The sequence below is a fragment of the Paroedura picta genome, chromosome 12, assembly GCF_049243985.1.
Source record: "Paroedura picta isolate Pp20150507F chromosome 12, Ppicta_v3.0, whole genome shotgun sequence".
In the NCBI taxonomy this organism is placed as follows: domain Eukaryota; kingdom Metazoa; phylum Chordata; class Lepidosauria; order Squamata; family Gekkonidae; genus Paroedura; species Paroedura picta.
The window spans coordinates 5,195,162-5,217,663 of record NC_135380.1 but is presented as its reverse complement, the minus strand read 5'-3'; the positions used below and the strand labels follow the sequence as shown (position 1 = coordinate 5,217,663).

General features: G+C 45.4%; 1 long non-coding RNA gene across 1 annotated transcript in view; it reads left to right on the top strand.

Moving 5' to 3' along the window:
- The first annotated feature begins 889 nt into the window (after positions 1-889).
- LOC143821379 (uncharacterized) overlaps positions 890-22,502 on the top strand; it is a 34,797-nt gene continuing 13,184 nt past the window's right edge. The window contains exons 1-3 of the long non-coding RNA XR_013225787.1: positions 890-3,265; positions 17,832-18,007; positions 20,203-20,360. This is a non-coding gene — a long non-coding RNA (uncharacterized LOC143821379). The remainder of the gene's footprint in view (positions 3,266-17,831; positions 18,008-20,202; positions 20,361-22,502) is intronic.

The following is a 22,502-nucleotide window of genomic DNA, read 5'->3' as shown; positions in this document are numbered from 1 at the left end:
TGTTGTTGGGAAGGCGTGCATGTGCGTGTGTGTGTGTGTGTGTGTACGGGAGTCTTCTCCCAAACCACCCCGTTAATAAAACATTCAATTCGTATCGAAACAGCTTCATTTCCCATCTACTCCCTTGTTCTTTTGTTCAATTACGGGATTAAATTAGTGGTTCACGATTACACAGAGAGAGAGAGAGAGAGAGAGAAGGGAACAGTGAGTTTCTCAATACTTTTTTTAATTCGAAGAAACCACTATGGGCTGTCTCCCGTAGTTCCCATCTGGGCGTTTGGAGCCGCTGTCTTTGCCATCCTCTATTCTTTCCGCCTTGCTGGGCTACAGATTCCACGGCAGCCCGTTGTTTGTTAAATAATTTGGAACGCATTTGGGTTCATTTGATTTTTAAAAAAATATATAGATATTATTTTTAGAACAGAACTTGTAAAACAAAGGAGAATCATTTTTTGGCAAGATTCTCTCTCTCTCTCCCTCTCTCTCGCTTTCTCCCGCCCTAAACCCCTCCCATTTTTCTCCTCCCCCCTCCCACATTTTTTTTTTTTAACTTGACAACTGGAGAGCAAGCCCCTATAAGAGGGAGTGGCTTGGTAGTGAAGAAGGTATGTTGTGTGTGTGTGGTTTTTTTTTTTAAGTTCTGTATTACTATGTTAATACCATGGGGAATAAATCTGAATTTGGTGTAGGGGATGTGGAACCCTAGAAATGCTATATTTTTGCAATGACTCGAGAGAGGCAGTTTTCTGCTTCGCTGGGGGAGACTTTTGAAATCTTTCTCTGCATCTTTTCTTTTTAAATAAAAGAAAACGCTGTCTGCTAAGGGAGCACGGGGGGGGGGGGGGAGGAATAAAGAAGCCTAGCCAAAAAAACATTTTTTGGGGAGGACTTGACGTTGGCTTCTATACAAACAGATGTTCCTTGTCATTCTGTAGTTAAGTAGACTCCAACAGAACAAGGAGAAGCAGCCATAGACACCACAGCAAAGGTTAGGAAGGTGGCTGAGAGCTACAGATAAGCGAGGGGCAGCCATGGATATTTTTGCTCTGGATAGGGATTTTTTTTTAAAGTCTTGGAATTATTGTTTTATGGAAAAAAAACATATTTTTTTTTCTTTTTAAAGTTTTCCTAAAACAACAAACAGGGAAAATGTCTCCCATTTTTGCTTCTTTTTGTTTAAAAAAAAAAAAGTCAACCAGAAACTTGGGGGACATATTTTAACAAAAAGGGGGTTCTGTTCGTAATGCTCTAAGACATTTTCGGTAAGTGGATGTTCGCACTGGACTAGATCAGGGCATCTGTCACTTTTCGTTTCGTATTTTTCGTAATTTTTTCCCCCTGGCTGAAAACCCATTTCGGTCGGCCTCGCCACTGAGCTCCATCTCTCTTGTAAGTAGGACTGCGGAGGCTGAGAGGCCCTTTTGTCGCCTTTCCAAGTTTCTTGCGACAATTGTAAGAGCAAGAACCGTGTTCTTTATACAGTAGAAAGTTCGACTGAAATGTGGATCCTCTTCCATTTTCCTTCTCTTTTGTCTATCGCATGTGTTCGCTGGATTAATCTCCCCATCTCTCCAGGTTGTTTTTCTTTTAATCCTTTTTTCCTATATAAATATGTGTGTCTGCTTTTTTTCCCGCCCTACAAACCTAACCATCTTGTACGGCTCTGAATTTTTTTTTTTAAGCAACTGTTTTAGTTATATAAGCCCTCAAATGTTTTAAAAGTGTTTAAAGTGTTCAATTCATTTTGATGGAGGGCAACACAGTTCTTGCCATATGATTTTCAAATTTTAGGGTTCGGACTTTAGCTCTTCTCTCTCCTCTTTGAGTCATCTACATAGCTTATTTTAACTCTTGGTGGTTTAAACAGGATTATTTCTGCTGTCACTGAAGTCATACTCTTTCCCCCATCCTCTCTTCCTTCTAAAAAATCGATTCTTCATTTTCTGATGAAGTATCTGGATTTGTGTGTGATGGAGGGAGGGGGGCACACAAATGATTATTCCTGGAGCAAAATCACTTTATCCTTTGTTATAATTCTATGCCTGAGTTTGCAAAGGCTCAGTACTGAATAACATAAACATTTATTGACACGTGTCCTCTTTATCTAACTGTATACCTACACGCTGGCCTCTAATTATCTACCTAGAAGCAATATGATCTGCTATTAAGGTGCCTATATAAGTGAGCAGTGTTAAAGAAAGACATATAAATATAGGTAACGTCCACTTATTGACCTTTCTATAGCTTGCGATGCATTCGAACCCCAGGTCATGACCCCCCAAAAGTAGGTTTCTCATCTGATAGTATCCATTGTAATACTTATTTACAGTCAGTCATGAAGAAATAACATTAGCCTTTTAGCTGTCTATCCCCATCCTCTTTCCTGTCATTGCTGAGCTACAGAGATAAAGATATACATTTTTAAAATTATTTTGAAGGAATAATTTCACTGACAAGCACCAGTTGGGTCAGAACAACTTCCTAACAGAGTCCTGTGAATGCAGTCTGTCATGTGGCAAAGCACCCACGTTTATTTGAGAGGTATACCCTTCAAAAAGGCAGCGGGTTAAGAATGCCCAAAGTCTCACAGGCTGTATTAAAAACAAGGAAGGGGGGGAAAAACCCTTTCTTTAAAAAAAATAAATCTTTGTTTTTGGTTTTAAAGGACCAGGCTTAAGAAGACAGACAGGGAAATGAAAGTGCAGAAATGGGCACATGGAAGCCGCCTCCCCCACAGCATCCTTTACGTAACTATGGTGGCTAACAAATTCGGACATTTTAGTGTCTCCCGTTCGTTGACTGCCATCCTCGAGTGATTCGGGGCAAAGGCAAGGGTCTCTAGGAAAGGAAACCCTGCCCCTTCGACACCTTGTAGGTGTGTTTCTGCTTCCGTCCCAGAGATGGTCCTCAATGCGAAACTGAAATTGTTATTTATTTATTTCCGTGCCCCCCCCCACCCCCAGTTGCAGCTGCATGTTTTTTAAGTAGTTGTGAAAGGAACAATGAAATGAAAGGCAAAACCGGCATTTTGAGAACTTGGCCAGAGAAAGACATGTGGACTGGCAGCCAAGAATCCTGCTGTTGCATGGGGAGAACGACATCCGCAAAAGTGCCTCAATGGAGGATTTCTTCTACTCTTTCGAAAACAAAAAGCAAAAAAGAAAAAAAAAAGCCAGCAACCTCGTCCGGCGAAGCAATTATTCCGACATCAGTGCTGCGACTTCCCAAATCACAAGGGAGGCTTGATGAGTCTGAGCGGAACCAGGTAAAGTTTCTCTGTTCTGTTATATTTTCTCAAAATTTCATGTGTCTCAAGTGCCGCTGTCGATGCTTTGTGGTATTCAAACGAGCACAATTTTTCAGACTGCAAGAGACGAGTTATATTGTGTCCTTTTTTGAGACCCAGCTCCTGCTCCCGAAGGAAAATTCGGAGTACGTAACAAAATAGATACAATTACTTTCCGTTTTTAAAAAGTGCGTTCCGCCGCTGGGCACGTTCTTTCTACAAGTCCAAACCAAAATTATTTTTAAAACTTGGCATAGCCCTCTATATTAACCCTGTGTATAAGGAGATATTTTTAGAAGTAAACTGTTTTTTTCCCCTCCTAAAATACATTTTTCAAAGGTCTAGGCCTAACAAAATGGCGACTTTCATGCCGTACGAATTCCCTCAAATTTTTGGCATAGCGGTAAATACTTTCATTCCAATTTTGCCAAGAATTATATTTTTAAGAGATTGGCTTCTATAGAAGGCAGGGAAGATGGCACAGAAGAGAAAATTCTGATTAATACTATTGTTTCAAAAGATGCTCAGTTCAAGACACACACGGTACACGATATGTGGCAACAGTTTTAATCCAGATTATCTAGTGTATTGCAGATTGTGTGACAAATTTCTTGGAAAGAGTAGTGTGGCTTGCATGAAAACCGCACGCAGACCAAACCTGACGTCTAATTTATTTATATATGTGTAGAGAGTTCTTCTATAGTTCCGTTTTAATTTGGAAGTGAGAAAACACAAAATAATATACTATTCTCCCCATTTCCCTGGTTTTATTTGGCATCCAAGATGTGTAAAATCTTATGTTTTTGGTTTTAAAAACATTTTAACTACTTTGTCAGGAAAAAGACAGGGTGATTAATATTGAGGGTTTTTTTTTTTAAAAAAAAGATAGTTTCATCCCCAAACATCATGAAAGATTCATCACAATGCCTGCGTCCTGCATTTTCTCTCGTCTCAAGATTAACCCAAGTTCTTAGTACTTGTATAGGAAACCATTTTTGGAAATCAGAGTAAGGTCCAAGACTCATTGGGACATATATTAACCCCTGTTCCCTTGCCCTTCGCAGCATATATAAAATCTACTTTCTCCCATGTCTAGGCATTTTTGCATCCCCTTTGGGAGATTTATCAAGTGGGGATGATGGGGAAGAGAGAATATTCATGTACATCTTAGAATCAGTCCCCTTCATGAAGAAGGAAACATTTTACAAATGGCAAGGCATCTGCATGTGTGTGTGTGTGTGTTTTTAAATCAAATGTGGCTTTTTATTAAGGCTGTGACAAAGGAAAGATTAATTTTGTTTATGATTTGCTGGGGAGGAGTCACATGATCATTTCAACAAGATGGCTTCTCAGTGGTTTTCTTCTGTGTCCTGCTTCTACCCACCTCCCTTACGCACCAATTACCTTGGTTCTTCTGCCAGGATGCCCTTGCACTATTCTTTGAAATGCTCAAGATCAGCCACTTAGATCGGGCCCCACCTTTGCATCTCTGTATGTGAATGCCATGAAATAATTGATGTATTGGATCGCCACCACAGCCCTGCCATCTCTTTCAGTTTTTGTTTTTAAATAGTTCCCCCCCACACACACAATTTTTCATGGGGCGATCCTCTGAAACAGATACCACGTGCAAAAGGCTCCACTTTCGGCGTCACAGGGACAGTTACAGACAATGCCCTCCCCGTTCAGTTCCGAACTGACTCTGTGTGGGATTTGGTATTTCAAAAATAAATGTAGCAAGTCCCAACTACGTTTTGACCCTCTCGGTTAATTATGGCAGCTCACTGCAAAGCGGGAGGTGAGTTCGGCAAAGATGCCTCACAAAACTGTGATTGTCATAACAGATGGTGTGTGGCTATAAAATCTGTTGTCTCAAACGGTCCGTCCTTTCTTTGCCTCCTTCATCCTCCTACTTCCTGCCCTCTCGGACTACATTTCCCAGCAAGCACTGCTATAAGTCTATTTGTTTCCGGTCACTGCTGAATCTAGCAGAATCCGGTCTAAAATCAGCAGATGGCTTGCGGTGGCACTTACTGGGGCCAAGTCCCGATAAGAGACCAACCACTGATCAAAGAACCCCTTCTTGATCCGTTGAACTGCCACCATGCTTTTGCTTGATCACCACTAGGGCAAGCACGCAAGATGGGGGCGCTGTGGATGGGGAAACGCCATCACATGCACACTCAGCCCTTCTTGCCCACTTGCCCTATGGAAAATGTGGGGACTCTGTAAAGAGATCGCCCATATTTCTAGCAGACCGGCTAAGGGGGGTCTTTCTTGAAAACATGCCAGAAATGTAGACTCTGGACTGATCAGGATTCTAGGGTCCCCCTTCAGGGGTTGATTTTCCTTTCAGAGAATGTTCAGCTTATGTCCAGGAGAAGGCAAACCAAAGCAGCACATAGTAGGGGGAAGAAAAGAGCATTTGGCTGAGGGTTCAGAGACTTCCGCTTCAGTTTATTATACCCTCCATAGCTGCATGTTTTTCATCCAGAGTTCTGATCAACACATAAGGGTGAGGGGAATCAATAGTTTTGCCCTGTCACGTATTGGAAGGTGACAAAACTCACCAGACTGTGGCCCAGTGTGTGTCTAAAACACTAACACAAATCATCTAGTCCAGGGGTAGTCAAACTGTGGCCCTCCAGATGTCCATGGACTACAATTCCCATGAGCCCCTGCCAGCGAATGGACATCTGGAGGGCCACAGTTTGACTACCCGTGGACTAGTCTGTGTGTGGAAGCCTCATTTGGAAATAAATCTGGTAAATGTGCAGACATCTGGTTAGATACTTTAGATCAGTTAAGCAAGCACTCCTGCTGAAAAGGTTCAAGGCGAGATGCTATTCTCTCAGCCATGTAGCCAGTGTTCAATAATGAGAAAATAATTCCTCCCTTCCCTGCAGGAATGTTATAAGAATTCCTGAGATATGGATGGGAAGGAGGCCTATACAGCTAGGGACCTTCCAAGCCCAACATGGCACTGAGCAGGCATAAGGTCATCTCAGCCAGCACGTAGGACTGCAGTGGCCAACCTATGGCTCTCTAGATGACCATGGACTACAATTCCATGCATGTACTGTCAGGGGCTCATGGGAGTTGTAGTCCATGGGCATCTGAAGAGCCACAGTTTAGCCACCCTTGTCCTAGGACTCCCGTGCGTGAGCCATCACCGATCCACAGAGAGAACTTTCATTTCACATGACATTAATGTGTGCTGCTTTTTGGATGGCCTCCATCGTCTACACATTTCACTTTGGACTGCCTGTAATCAACTGATATACCTGTATGGGGGAACCAAAGTTAAACTAAATGCAAGGAACAAAACAGTGTATAAAACAGGCTGTACAGTAAAGGATTCTAAAGAATAATCCCAAAATAGATTGAAGTATAGCTTCTGTTATTGTTGTTGTTGTTGTTGTTGTTGTTGTTGTTGTTATTAAATTTATAGCCCGCTGCTCCCAGGCTAGCTGGCTCGTGGTGTTTTACAAAGTAAAAAAAAAACCCTACAATAAACTCTTCAATAAAAACAATATAATATTATCCCTTCCCAAGGGCGAAAAACTAGCCTTCCCCTCCACCCTTCTTCACATCCAGTTTGTAAATTGATTATTTAATTTCTTAGTGTATAGCATTGTAGTATGACAAGTACACCAGTTACAAACTGATTTCATTGCACATCTCCAGATACATACCTCTGTCCCTCTAAGGTCTTATACAGCATTCAACTTCAGTACTCCAACAAAACAGTACTTCTCTAATGATCGAATGCCAACTACATTGTCTGTAGTGTCAGGTTTACGTATTAGGAAGATTTTGACAACCTCTTTTAGACTTTCTGGGGTAGACCGAATATCATCCTTTCTCGAGATGGATTTGAGAATGAGAAGCAACTGGTGTCATCTCCACCCATGCCCCGCAAGTGCCTTGAAAATGTTACGAGTGATTTTTGACTTTAACAGGTGTTCCATTTCCAGAAGTGGGTTATTTCTTTGGGTTATAACAGAAGACCTTCCTGCCAGTTGCCGCAAACCCGTAGATCCGAACTTGTGCTCCTATTCCTCACAAGCTTGTATCTATAGGTATGTGTCTGCTCGGCTAATGCACAGAACACGGATTGTAAACGTTGCGTCGTTTTAAAGATGGCCGCCTCCCGACTGGCTGTTTGCGGACGCTCGCTACCGTTCCTTCCTTCCCTTTCCTTCCTGCACAGCAGTATTAAAATTAGTCCTGTAAATCTCACTGTGCAGATATCGTATTTGTTGTCAGCGGTGGCTGCTATTAAAATGCCCTTCCAGTCTTGCAAACTTAGGCCCTCTTGGGGGAAGGGAGAATGTAATAAAACAGGATTATTTGACTTTAATTCAAAGAAAGCCGATTGAAAAGTGAGTAACAAAACAGGGATGAGGGGTCTTGAATCCCTCCCTGTCTGGTGAAGGGGGGAAATGTTTTGTTTTGGTGTTGTCTTGGTGTATGAAGTTTTCAGAAATCTCTACATCGACAGATTCCCTTAAGTTTGAAAGCTGTAATGTCTCAGTCATGTAATTTCTTTTTAGAAGGGGCATGTATGCAATGCATTTATATATGTTTTCTACCTGTCATAGTTGGGGAAGGCACTGGCAAACCACCCCGTATTGAGTCTGCCATGAAAATGCATTGGGCGTCACCCCAAGGGTCAGACATGACCTAGTGCTTGCACAGGGGATTTTACCTTTACCTGTCATAGACTGTTTACGCATTGGGAACTTCACTGCCCCAGCTCCTGTGCAGGAGCACAAATCGGGGGCGGATGAGGAGCACCGGGCCAAACACTCCCCTGTGTGGGTGCAGGAAGAGGTGGGGCAACCTGCCACGACTAAAACTCCAGACTGCAACCCGGCATGAAACCTCCAGTGCATAAACGGTCATAGCTTCTTCCAGAGGAATCCCAGTTATTGTAGTTTACTGAAAGGATTGGGAGTCCTCAGTCCTCCTCACAGAGCTGCAATTGCCAGGTTTCCATGAGAGAGGAAATGACTGTTCAACCAGTTGAGGCCTGTCCTTTGTGGGCCAAGCAACACATTATTTGGGATAAGATGACCTTTAAAAGATGACAGTGGGGAGGCTGGATTGGGACAGGGGACGATGGAATTTTTGCCTCGTCCCCCTTTTCTCAGTATACATCCCCTCCCCAGCACGGTGGCAATGAGCCAAATTCTGTTTGCCCACCTAGGTTTGCCATTGGCCAACCCATGGTGGGTAACCCCCCTGTGGAGAACAAAAAAAGGCCAGGAGGTGACACTGTAGGAACTTCCCAGGAAATTCCTAGAACATCACTCAGATGAGAGGTCACATCCTTCCTGAATGCCATCCTCTCTAGGTGACACCCTCCAAATCTCCCAGCATTTGCTATTTTAGGGTTTGGGAATCTAATCTGATGATGGATCCCTCGTGGTATGTGTCATTCAACTCTGAAAGTGAGTTCGTGTAGGTCAGGGGTAGTCAAACTGCAGCCATCCGGATGTCCATGGACTAAATACTGGCAGGGGCTCATGGGAATTGTAGACCATGGACATCCGGAGGGCCGCAGTTTGACTACCCCTGGTAGGTGATGCTTTCCCAGGATCGTTATTCAAATCGCGGGGCAAGGACTGGGATCCTTGTAGTGAGTCAGGTGCTGTGGCTGAGCCATGCATCTCCCAAGTCCAGTCCCCAGCATCTTTATTTAAAAGGACCAGGCGGTAGGAGATGGGAAAGATCTCTGTTTAAGACTCTGGAGATCCACTGTCAGCTTGAATGGATGACTGACCTCATTGGACCTCTGGCCTGGTTCAGCATAAAGCAGCTTCATCTGTCCAGTGATGATGCCAGGGGCTGTGGCTCAGTGGAAGAGCATCTGTTTGGCATGCAGAAGGTCCTGGGTTCAATCCCTGGCATCTCTGGTTATAAGGATCAGATTGTAAGCAATGTGAAAAAACTCAGCCTCAGAGATCTGCTGCCAGTCAGGGCAGACAATACTAGATTTTATAAGACTAATCGAGTGACTCAGTAGAAGGCAGCCTCTTACGTTGGATCTGATATTTTGTCACTTGTAGAGACATAGAATTCCACATACACACATTTACCGTCCCACACAATGCACACTCTGGGTTCATGGAAGATAAGCTTCAGGCTCCTGGGTCGTAATTAATTTATTTCTTTAATAATTGTTAATTTGTTGCAAAGAGCCTCTTGTGGCGCAGAGTGGTAAGGCAGCGACATGCTGTCTGAATCTGTCTGCCCATGAGGTTGGGAGTTCGATCCCAGCAGCCGGCTCAAGGTCGACTCAGCCTTCCATCCTTCCGAGGTAGGTAAAATGAGTACCCAGCTTGCTGGGGGGTAAACGGTCATGACTGGGGAAGGCACTGGCAAACTACCCCGTATTGAGTCTGCCATGAAAACGCTGGAGGGCGTCACCCCAAGGGTCAGACATGACTCGGTGCTTGCACAGGGGATACCTTTACCTTTACCTTTAATTTGTTGCAAGATGTCAAGACTCCCTGGCAGGATGTATTTTGACCTGTGGTGTGATTGCTTTCCTTCCCTTGAAACAAAGAAGAGTTTTATGTCAGCACAAAGACATACAGTGGTTGCTGAATAAATAATTCACTGCATTAGAATTTGACAATAGACCCATAGGCTCCAGCCATGAAAGTTTGTGGGACAATAAATCTGTCCGTCTTTAAGGTGGCACAAGATTCTTGTTTGGTTTCATTGCAACATGGCTCTCCCACGCTCCCCCGGAATATGTCTCTGGAATGAAAGTCTTATGGTTGCGAGACCCCCGATCCAGGAGAGGGTTTTCCAATTTTAGGCTGCACCTCTCTTCCTCAATTAACCCCCACCCCCCAAGGAAGAACATTAGAAATTAACCACATGTGCCTGTGTGACCCAGAAGATCACACCATAGTAAGAGGTAGTCTTTAAGTTGCCACCGGATTCTTTTGTTTTTCAAATTAGTTTATTAGTGTGGTTCTTTGAAGAACTGAGGATGCCAACATCCAAGTGGTGGCTGAAGCTCTCCTGGAATTAAAACTGAGATCAGTTCATTTTGGAGAAAATGGCAGCTTGGGAAAGTGGACTCATAGAATCATAGAGTTGGAAGGACTTCGAGGGTCATCTAGTCCAACCCTTTGCAGAATGCAGGAAATTCTCAACTACCTGCCCAACCACAGTGACCCCAATTCCATGACCAGCTAATGCTCCCAACAAAAAAACCCAGAATCCCTGGCCAGTCTGGCTTGGATGAAATTTGCCTCCTGACCCCAAAGTGTCAATTGGCATTTCCCTAAGCACGCAAGAAAGGTCATGGTTTCCCCTAGACATCATTTCCCCTATCACTGCACTTACTTCCTAATGCCTTCTTGACATCAGAACATATTGTAATTTCACATTGTTATTACATGACTGCACATATGCAGACTAATTGCGTAATTATCTATAATTTCACTAATTTGGTAAAGACGTAATTGACTAAAATCACTTTGAAATCAACAAGGAAATCCTGCCAATGGGGAAGAAAATACATTAGAAGGAAACTCTTTCTTTCACCTTGTTTTTTTTTTAAACCATTTGATTCCTCTAAAGCTAGGACATTCACATTTCCTGTAAACAGGCACCTGAAGGTGCTCAAGTTTCTTCTAGAGGACCAAATCTGGTACAAGTAGGGGAATCCTTAAATGGCCAAGACAAGTAAATCGTGGCCCATCCATATTTGGGTAGGGTTGCCAGATAACACTTGTTGTCTTGGAGATTTTGGGGTGATACCCTGGGAGGAGAGCAACCTCAAGGTGGTGTGATGTGATGATGCCCACCCACTAAAGCAGGGGTAGTCAAACTGCGGCCCTCCAGATGTCCATGGACTACAATTCCCAGGAGCCCCTACCAGCAAATGCTGGGAGGGGCTCATGGGAGTTGCAGTCCATGGACATCTGGAGGCCCTCAGTTTGACTACCCCTGCTCTAAAGCATTCCTTTCTTCCAAGAGAACTGATCTGTGTAGTTGTTATGGACCAGCCAGCTCCAGCAGAGCAAAGTGGTGCAAAGGACTCCTCTGAGGAAGAAGCAGTCAGCAGACCTGACCCAGAGCCACAGCCAATGGCAGAGAAGCTGCAGGAGGAGGCAGTCTCGGAGGAGCCAGGCATAAATCCGTAGCCCAGTACTAGTGCAATGGCCCCTCAGCCCCAAGATGGCAACAGGGAGTCATCTGCCAGCCAGTTATCCTCCCCTCAGGAACCATGTAGGAAGAAGACAAAGAGGGAACTGCAAGACAGGAGGTGCAGTGCCAGGTTGGTGGCACAGCCCTGGCTCCATATCAAAGATGAGAATGAGTACATGCAGGAGCAGGGCTGTGGCAGCTGCAGGTGCTTGGCATGATGCAGATAAACAGCAAACTAGGAAGCTGTTGTGTTGACCCTACAGCCTGTATTCTGGGCTGATTTCCTTGCATCTGACCCTATCCTGTATCTTAGGCACTCTGCTTTCAGAATTGTCCTTTGGATTTGCTGCTGCGAGTTATTTCTAACTGTATACAGACCATCGGGCCTGTATTTTGATAAATTCTGATGTAGAGAAACTACCTCTGTCTGACTGCTATCAGGACAGTAGTCTGGGGATGAGCTGTGATTTTAGAGGATCATTGGATCATTGACGATGGTCCATCTCGATCAGCATCCTTTTTCACCCAGTAGTTCTGGAGGGCCAACGAAACAGGCATAAAAGCTGGGGCCCTTTTCAGATGTCTCCTCCAAACAATGGATTTCATAGGTTGACTGCTTCTAAATATGGAGGTTCCCTCCATATGGGAGTGAGGAAGGAAAATTGGGAGACTTCAGATAACAAAACCAGGTAGCCACGCTGTGGTTCAGAGACCATTCAGATATTAGAAAGTTTTCTTTGTTTCATTCAAGCTTTCGGGCTGAGCAAGGGAGCAAAGAAAAGGCGAAGATATACAGTCCCTTTTCCCCATGGTAGGCCCTTCTAAAAGGATACTTAAGTTGCACAGCCAGCTTGATGCAGGAGTTTACTGTTCATTGTTCCCTTAGTTATCATGGTTGGGGCATCTCCCATTCTCTCTTGCCACATGAACAAGATGGAGTCCCTAGGTGACAGGCTATATAAGACTAATCACAGTGGCATAAATGCCTTCCAGGTGGCATTGCCAATGTTCCAAAATTAGTATCTGATTTCTAACAGCATAGGCCATCGTGGCTTGTTCAAAAAGCAAGAGAAGAAGAGTTCGTTTTTATACCCCACTTTCACTACTGGATGGAGTCTCAAAGCGTCTTAAAATCACCTTCCCTTTCCTCTCCCCAAAGCAGACAGGTAGGCTGAGAGAGCTGTGAAAGGGCTGCTCTATGAGAACAGCACTATCAGGACTGTGACTAGCCCAAGGTCACCCAGCTGGTAGCATGGAGAGAAGGAACAGTTAATCAAACTCAGCTCGCCAGATTAGAAGCCGCAACTCTTAACTGCTACACCAAGCTGACTCTTGGAGAGTTTTTTCCTTATGGTCTGAGCATTTAAAATCTACCCTGGGAAAAGTCCATCCTATCCTGGGGGGGGGGGGGTCATTTGGATACCTCTGCCCCCAGAAGGAAGCATTGACTTTCTAACTACTTGGCTCTTAATGGTCCCACTGAGATGTGGCCTTGCAGTTAGATGTATTGTTTGACTTCAGCCAGGACCTTGAATGTTCTGTATTTGAGCCTGCAGCTGGGTTGCTGTGCATGGACAGAGAGCGGTCACAATTGTTGGCATCTTAAGGTGAATTTTTGGTTGGTGGGTGTTTCTCCACAGGGTCCAATGCATTATGAACTTCCTAATCTTTGTGGTGAGTTTCTCCAAGACTAACTTAACTTCTAAACAAGCACGCCTCGGATTTGGACTTTGAACTATTCCATTCCATTCTGGATTTCACTGGCTCTGTCTGGAGGGTCATCATGGCTTGAGAAATACGGTCGCCAGTGACCTTTCAATGGATAAAACAGGGAGGTAATATTAACACAAATGAATGCAGGTTTATTCAAATGAAATATTCTGGTGGTTCAAAGTTTTCCCGTGGCTGGGGCACATAATGCCATGACATGCTTGCATTTGTGATGTGCAATTGATCCACATCCCCTTGGGCACCGGACAACCAAAACAGACTGTCGTTTTCTTCTTCAAGGTTGTGCGATGTCAAATAGATTTTGACAGCCGTTTCGTTTGTTTTGGCCAAAATGCTTTTCTTTGCTTCAGCCGAATCGTGATATTGGCCTTTGTTACCATGGTACCACACTGTTGACTAATGCTCAGTTTTCTCTTCCTTGCAATGTCTTCTGAGCCCCGTATTGGCAAATTACTGCACAATCAGTTATCTGCCAACATGTATCTGTCTGTGTGTTTTCTCTCCCATCTAGGGTCACCTACCAGCCCCGTTCCTTACAGGAAGTTTCTTATGCAGAGATTTTGGAATGGCTTTACAGGCCTCTTCATCTGAAATAGCAATGCCTCTGACCTAGGGCAACAGGGATGGTGGGTCCGCTTTGCCGTCTTGTCATGGGGACATGACTTTTAAAGTAATGTGGCCATTGCCCAAGGAGTCAGAAGAAGTATATCCCAAACTGGGGACCCTCCAATTGTCCCAACAGAACCTGGCTCGGTGTGACGTTGGGAAGACTCAGGCACAAAGGGGCTTACTCCTGTGTAAAGGAGATTGCAGTCCTGAGCATCCCACTAGGTACTCAGCTGGACAAGCTCTGATTGGCCTGTTGTAGGGACCTCTTGAATGGTGACCACGTTGCAAAATCTTGATCAGATGGCTTGCTGTTTTGTTGGGTCCATATCTTGACCTGGTATTCCCGGGGTTCTCAGATTCCCTCCCCCCCCTCTAGCCACCAGGGAGGGCAGGTTGCTACGTCCAGGTTTGGAAACTCCTGGAGATTTTGGGATGGGGCTTGGGGAGGACAAGGATGTCATTAGAGCGCAGTGCCATAGAATTCACCTTCCAAAGCATCCATTTTCACGGGGAGAACTGATGTCTGTAGTCTGTAGATAAACAGGAGATCCAGGAGATCTCCAGGCCCTACCTGGAAACTGACATCCCTGGTTATTCTTAACTGTAAGTCTTGAGTCTTCCTCCTGCACCTCTCTCCAGGCAATCCCTCCAGGAATTCTATCTGTTGCCCCCATTGTGCTTTCTGTCTGTCGATCCAGTATCCGGTGGCGAATCTATCAGATAATATATCTGATGTCCGGCGGTGACATCTGGCTGTGAACACAGCATTTCCCCCAACTCGTTGTGTTGCGGAAGTGACTCGTGTTTCTGGCCCGCTCTTTTGCATAAACGCCGGCCTAGATGGGCCTTGGATGGGCAGGGCTGTTCTGCCCACCTTTTTGACAGCTTGCATGTATCCGGGTTGAGGTAGTAGGTTGTATGGTTTAGAATTACACCAAGGGAGATAACTGTACAACCTCCTAGCTTTCCTTGGGTCTTGCACACAACTGCGAGTCTGGGTTTCCCCTGGAGAATGTTTTGGTCTGCACACATGTTGAGAAGTGACAGGTAAGGCTTGCTTTGTGCATTAAAAGAAAAAGAAAAAGGGAAAAAAAACCTGGTGGGGATTTTCTGCAATCAGGTCTCCTCCTTTCCCCTCTCCCAAAAAGTCTTGGAAGGGGTGTGCGGATTTGTGGCTCATAGGCATGCTTTTTAAAAATCCTGGTCCTTTCAGCTTTCACGGAAGGGGGGGAAATGCATCTGGTTCTCATGTCAAGAGAGTAAATAAAGGAAACTTCTGCGAACGTTATAAGCAAAGTAATCTCCCCCAGTGTATTTTAAAAAATCAAATTCATTCCCTTATGATTGTGAAGCTGTGACTTCCTACATAATATTCTAAAGCACCCTTGCCAAAACTTTGAGTGTTCTTTGCTGGCATGTGGGTTTGGCATATCTCTTTGACTGGCAGGATCTCTTGGTGAAGCTCTTCCTGGGAATGTCAGGCACAGGGTGGGAGGGTTCTCTCCAGCGGCCATTTTGAAATACACCACAGTTCCATTGAGGGCCCTTTGCGTTACCATAAGGCACAGCAGCAGTGTGGTTGTTATCAGCACATATCCTCCCACCCCGCCTCCTTTTATCCTCCCAACCACCCTGCAAGGTAGGTTTGAATGGCCCACGCTCACCTGTGGATTTCCTGCATTCTGCAGGGTGTTGGACTAGATGATCCTGGAGGTCCCTTCCAACTCTATGATTCCATGATGGGATTTTGGCAGAAAATGCTAGTCCCTGGGAAATGTCTTGCTGGTGGGATAGAGGTCTTCTTTACGGCTGGTGAAATGGCCTTTTTTCTGGTGCCTCCTGACCAGATACTGACAGCCTGGGAATGTTTCTGGCTTCATTGTGTTTACAAAAGGAAAAGCGAGGAGCAGTTCCAGAGCAAAATTGATACAAGGTGGCCATTTGGCAATTCCTGAAAAGAGCATTTCTCCTAATAAGAATATTGGGCTGATGGTTAATTACGGCATTCCTAATATGTCCTCATGTGACCCCCCCATCATATGCCCTCCATATGTCCTCCCATCATATGTTTTCCATATGTCTCTTCAGTAATTAGTCTTCCATCATATGGCTTCCATCACATTAATTAGACTTCCTGGAGAACATGGCAACGTTACAAGTGTGGACCTTTTGCAGTGGGCACAAGATCAGCACTCTATACCTTTCGAAGAAAGAATATGAAGATAAGGAAGGTGGTGGGTGGGGTTCCGGATGGTCCGCCCGGGATCTTCTCTCATACCCCGGATGAAGAAGAGCAGAGGAAAGGTCCCCTTGGGTTCGTAATTCAAATAGGTTCCTTGTTTGTTTGCTTGCTTGTTTGTTTGTTCGACTGGTTGACTGCCACTTTCCGAATGGCCAGCTTGCGATGGTTGACAACAGAATGATAAAAGCCACAATAAAATCCCACAAGCAGCAATAAAACCCCTGCCCTCCTTCCTTGGAGTTCTTTCCTGCCGTAGTAGAATGATGGGTTTTTGAAAGAACATGGCTTGGTATCATGTCCGAGATGTGAAGTTTAAGGAGGAAGTTGTTGATGTGCATACAGGTACGTCTGTATGTACAGATCAAGCTGACCTCTACTGAATCAGAGCTTTTGGGCCATCAAGGTCATTCTTGTCTACTCAGATTTCAGGGTCTCAAGTGAAAATCTTTCACATCACCCATTACCTGTTCCTTTTATCAGTGATATGAGCATTTATGGTCGTGTCAACCTGCCCCCCCCTCCCAAAACAGCCAAATATAGGCCTGGGGGGGGGGGGTAGGGAGGGGAGGGGACCTGGGTGGGCATGTCCACAGCTCTGCTTCCCAACCATATTCTGCCCCACTCCTGGGGTTTCTCGAAGCCTGAAGAACATTTCAAGGGTTTCTCAAGGATAAAATCATTGAGAAAGTTTGCTTTAACTGGGGATGTCAGGGCTTGAAGATGGGGCCTTCTGCATGCCAAGCAGATGCTCTCCCATTGAGCCCCATGGCTTTTTGAATATGACATAATGGAGTACACATAGAATTGCTGATCTCACAAAAATTAATCTAGGCCAAAGGGCTGTTCTCTCCCACTCCCCCACCCCCCTGCCCACCTGTGAAATGCTCTGCAAGAAGTCAAGGCTTTTCTAGCCATGCATTTGACCAGAGCTGATGGAGTTCTACAAGACATTTCACAAGGCCTTTTAATAAAATATGTTTTGTTTATCCTAGGGTATTTGCCTTCGGCCCTTCCTGAAAAGAGCTTAGGGTAAATGACACGTTTTTTTCCCTTCCCCATGTTGTCGTCACAATGGCTCAGTGAAGCAGGTTAAGAGGTAGAGAGAGAAAGCATACTTGACTGACGACAGGCTCCCCATTGTAGGGCCTGGATGCCTGTCCTCTCTTCACTCTGAGTCATGTGGCCTGGTCAGGTTTGTAGGAATGGAGACAAAATGAGCCCGTGTGACTCACTGGGGATGACTAAGATCCTGAGAGTTCTATTCAGGCCATTGAGAAAAATCTGCTTGAAGTGTCAAGAATTCTTGTCATAGCTGCAGTTCTGAGCACCTTGGTACGGTCAGTTCTGGTAAGAGCAGCAGAGTGACGGTATGAATCTGCCATTCTGCAATGCCTCAGTCGTATTTAAAACAAAGGGTGTTAACAACTGCCCATGATTATGAGTTCTGTTCATTTTGCTAATCTGCTTTATGCCAATAAAGGTATTGTGTGTGTTCATGATTGTGAGTTGGGACACTATTTCTGGAAATGTTCTGTTCTGGTACAGTCGCTGCTTATTGATTCCCCCCCCCTCCCCGTGTCTCCTGACAGGGGATCCAACACAGAGCTGGCAATTTGGGATGTGTTCCAAGACCTTCACAATCCTCAGGTTAAAGCTTGGGTATTGTTAATGTCACACGTATTTTTCCCAGGAGTTTACAGCAGTTGCTAACTTTTGCTTTTCGTTGTTTTTGTTGTTGTTGTTGTTTTAATTTAGTTTTGTTTTTACGCTTTCCCCCCTCTTGTTCAGATATCTAAATTCTAGAACGGTTTTCTTGTTATTCACGGAGGACTTCGGACTGCTGAATGGATTACTTTTTCTCAGAGAGCTAAACGGCATTTGGAGAATTTCTGGTTAAGCTCCATTTTCTCAAAAATGTACCGGGAAAAACCCAGCTGGCTACTTGAAAAAAAAAACACCAAACGGTGAGAACAGTTCTAATATTTCTGTCGCAACCCCAGTGTAGATTTGAGATCCGGAATGTCCTCTCCCAGCCCTTGTCTTAGGTGTGCTTTCTCTGGCTGAATTTTCTGAATCCTTGGTTTTATATGCTTCATGGGTTTCAACTCCAAACCCTCCATGTACAAAATTCCCTGTGGTGACTAGCCTCCAGAATTACGACTGATTTCCATATGACATGGGCCAGTTCCCCTGGAGGAAATGGTTGGTCTTCAACTAAGCTTGTGGGAGATTGGCTCCAGGACCTGTTTGGAAGGCCATCACTTATGCTTGGAGACTATGAAGTTGCGAGAAAGAGAAATGTCACTCAAAACACATGCTGGCTAGGATGCTAGTCTCTAGGTGGGGACCTGGGGACCTCCTGGAATCATAGCTCATCTCCAGGCTAAAGGGATCAGTTCCCCTGGAGAAAAGGGCTGCTTGGGAGGGTGGATTCTAGAGCAGGGGTAGTCAAACTGCGGCCCTCCAGATGTCCATGGACTACAATTCCCAGGAGCCCCTGCCAGCGAATGCTGGCAGGGGCTCCTGGGAATTGTAGTCCATGGACATCTGGAGGGCCGCAGTTTGACTACCCCTGCTCTAGAGCATTGAGGTTCCTCCCTGCCCCAAATCTTACCCATTCCCAAAACCTCCAGGTATTTTCCAACCCAGAGCTGGCACCTATATATTCTGCAACTGCTTTTGGAATTAGGAAGTTGGGCTCGTCTTCTAGGCAACGTTGAACAATGGCACCTCACTTCATAGGACAAATTTATTAGCTTTCTCCAAACAGACTTGGTTAAAATCCTTTCCGTCTTTCTCCCTTCCTATTGCACGGGAATTTCTCCCCCTTTTTCTCTCCTTCCAAAGCTCTGCAAGTACTTTGGGCTTGGCTGAAGTGGGATGTCCTTGCTTTGGAGGCCATGACAGCTTGTTCATCTTCTCCAGTAGGACCTTCTGTGCTGCTTCCCCTGGGTCATCTGTGTGTACAGCTCCGTTTGCAGATGGTTTTGGAACACTAGAGCAGTCCTCTCTCTCGCTCCCTCCTGACTTTTCCGTCCGTTGGAGACCTTCAGCTATGAAATGACCGAACACAGAGTCCACTCCATTCTATGGCAGCCACTCGATTCGAGAGGCTTCTTGAAGCCCTTGAAAACTGTTCAGAGAAATACAGTCATTCCCAGAAATGATAAACCACCGAAGAATGTCAGAAGAGAATTACAGTTGTGATTCCACAATCCTGCCCTTTTAAAATGGCTTTAACCAAAACCCATTCACGTCAACAAAAGGATTTCCACTCCGTGGGTTTTGGGATTAATGCCTTTTAAATAATTTTGTTGACTTCGGTGGAAGGGCCCCTGGACTGCTTCTTATAAACCTGTTGCACGGGGATATGTACACACACACAAATATTTTTCAAGGGGATGGTTAAGACGGGTTTGGTTGGATTAGAATTTTCCTTTCTCTTTCATTAGCCTGACGGCTGTGGCATCAGCGGCATCGCACCGTTCAATAAATGGTGCGTGTGGGTTTGTCAAACACCACAGCTTCCCTTTGAACCTTATGCTTTCTTTACACATAAAGGAGAGGGGAAACAGAGTTTAAGGCCAATGAGGGCTCAAAACTTGGCCCAGGCTTCCCTTTTGTGGGTAAGTTAATCGCCAAGTCTCATAACTGTGGGAACGGGCAGAGGAGAACATCAACTATCTATGGACCAATGGCACACCACATGTAGGGAAGATGAGATGGTTGTCCCAGGGCCTGGGGACAGTAGAGGGGGGGGAGTGATGTCTACACGTTGTGATGCCATAGAGCAGAGGTGGCCAACTGAGATGTCCATGGATTACATTTACCATGAGCCCCTGCCAGCAGGGGGCTCATGGAATTTGTAGTCCATGGACATCTGGAGAGGCACAGTTTGGTCACCTCTGCCATAGAGTCTACCCTCCCATGCAGCAATCTTCTTCAGAGGAACTGATCCCTGCAGTCTGGAGATCAGTAGTAAATCTGGGATAACTTTGGGCCTTTCCTGGAGGTTGGCAATACCGATAAGTGGGCAGTGGAGGTTTTTGTTTACCTGAGCTATGGTACAAGGTCCCTTCACCACCACCGCCACCCACAACAGAGCAGGAGCATCCTGGTACTGAATCTCTGCCCTGCAACAACTCTTCCCCACCTCTAGGGGAGCTGTGGGGGCAGCCCTGACTGCCCTAGAGCTGCAGCAGTTAGACCCATTGGGCTGATTCAAGCAACTTCTGGCAATAAAACCCCTGGGCTGACGTCAGACTACCAGGAACTAGCCAGGACTGCAGAAGGACGCAGCTGCAGTTATCCAAAAAGGTAAGGCTTGTCGTTCTGTTCTATTTATGGTATTAAATGTAATGTGGAAGCACTTCCCTTCATTGGTATATTTTTGAAGATAAACATGGGCTTGGTTTTGCATTTGCATAATCACCAGCGTGGGGTCGTGGTTAAGAGCGGCGGCTTCTAATCTGGCAAGCTGGGTTTGATTCCCTGCTCCTCCACGTGTAGCCAACTGGGTGACCTTGGGCTCATCACAGCCTTGATAGTGTTGATAGTTCAATTTATATCCTGCCACTCTCTAAGGACTCATAGCAGGTTACATAAAACCAGTTACAACCGCCAGTAAAGACAGTCATAACCCCTAATACCATAAACACACAAGAAGCAGCATAACCCACAATTCTCCCCCATTCTGCAGTCAACCATCACAGGGTAGAGGTTCACGGATTGGTATCACATTGGACAGAGGAGAGGCCCCTAGTTGTTCCTTTTTGAACCCTAGAGCCAGTTTGATGCAGTGGTTAGGAGTGCGGACTTCTAATCTGGCGAGCCAGGTTCAATTCTGTACTCCACCACATGCAGCCAGCTTGGGCTGACCTTGGGCTTGCCATGGCACTGATAAATCTGTTCAGACCGAGCAGTGATATCAGGGCTCTCTCGGCCTCACCCACCTCACAGGGAGTCTGTTGTGGGGAGAGGAAAGGGAAGGAGATTGTAAGCCGCTTTGAGCCTCCTTTGGGTAGAGAAAAGCGGCATATAAGAACCAACTCTTCTTCTTCTTCTGTTCCTGTCCTCAACCAAAGACCTGGCAGAAGAGCTCCATTTTGCAAGCCCTGTAGAACTGAGAATGCTCCATCAGGGCCCTCAGCTCTTCCAGGTCAGGGCCAGGACCGAAAAAGCCCTAGCCAGGTCGAGACCAACCATAGCTTCTCTGGGACCAAACACCACAAGCAGATTAGCCCCCACAGAGCGAAGAAAAGATATCCCCCTGATAAAGTCTTTTAAGCATGAGATATATATTGGTATCTGATATTTTTCTTGATGGCTGTTCTTGCCGGGGGGGGGGGGATAAATCTACCACCTGATTTCCTTTTTATATCTATTTCTGTTTTCTGTCACTTCTCTGCTTTTGGTTCGGGTTCTCGGCTTTCTCAGTGTTTGTTTTGCAGCGTTGTCTGTGCACACTGTGCTGTTTTATATGCAATTTATATAGTGTTGATACATACCATTTGTATATATAATGTATAATGCTCGTTTATTGATGTATAAGTAAGTTGGAAAAGCGCACCATTTATGGGGGAAAAATTGGCTCTGGGAAACAGAAAATGGCAAGATAATCGCAGGTTCAATTTGCACAAGGGAGAAACGCAAAAACGGAATGATGCCGTTGAGTTTGAAGCAGCAAGGATGAGGAAGCCAAAACCATCCCTCCCAGAACACTGGTGGGGGGCGGGGGGGTGGGGGCAGGGTTGCCAAATCTAGGCTGGAAAACTCCTGGGGTTGGGGGGGGTGGAGCCTGGGGAGTACAGGGAACTCAGTGTACACCCTCCAAAGCAGCCATATTCCCCAGGAGAACTTGATCTCTGTAGTCTGGAGATGAGCTGTAATTCCAGGAGATCTCCAGGTCCTACCTGGAGGCTGCAGTAGTGTCTACTCCCCTGTCCACTTCGTGGCTTTGTGGTTTGTATTCTGCTATTTATTTTGGGCTCAGGCGGGGTCCAGAGAGATCCTGGAAGTTCTCCAGGCAAGGGAAGGATCTCCAGGCAAGGGAACAGAAATTTGGACTGTTTCAGATTCGGTCCAAAGCAACTTGGACCGAATCTGATTCATCAGAATCACGGATACATTTTTGGATTCAGTCAAATAGCATCCAAATTGATCTGATGCCATTGAAGCCAATGTTGCTATTGAAGTTTTCCCTTTTGTCTTTTCCATGCTTGGGGGTGGGGGGAGGGTTGAGGGAGAGATACCAAGCTTGCTGCGTGGCTGCAGGAGCCTTTTCTCAAAGTAGTCCCCAAGTTGTAAAAAGATTGGACCAGGGGGTCCAATTCTAGGGGCACCCAAAGAGGGTCCCCTTAGCCAATCTCCTTTACTTCCTATGAGAGAAAAACAGATTTTTTGGTCTGTTTGTAAATTCTCACCATGGGAAATAATGGTGTCCACCAGCATCTTCTGTCT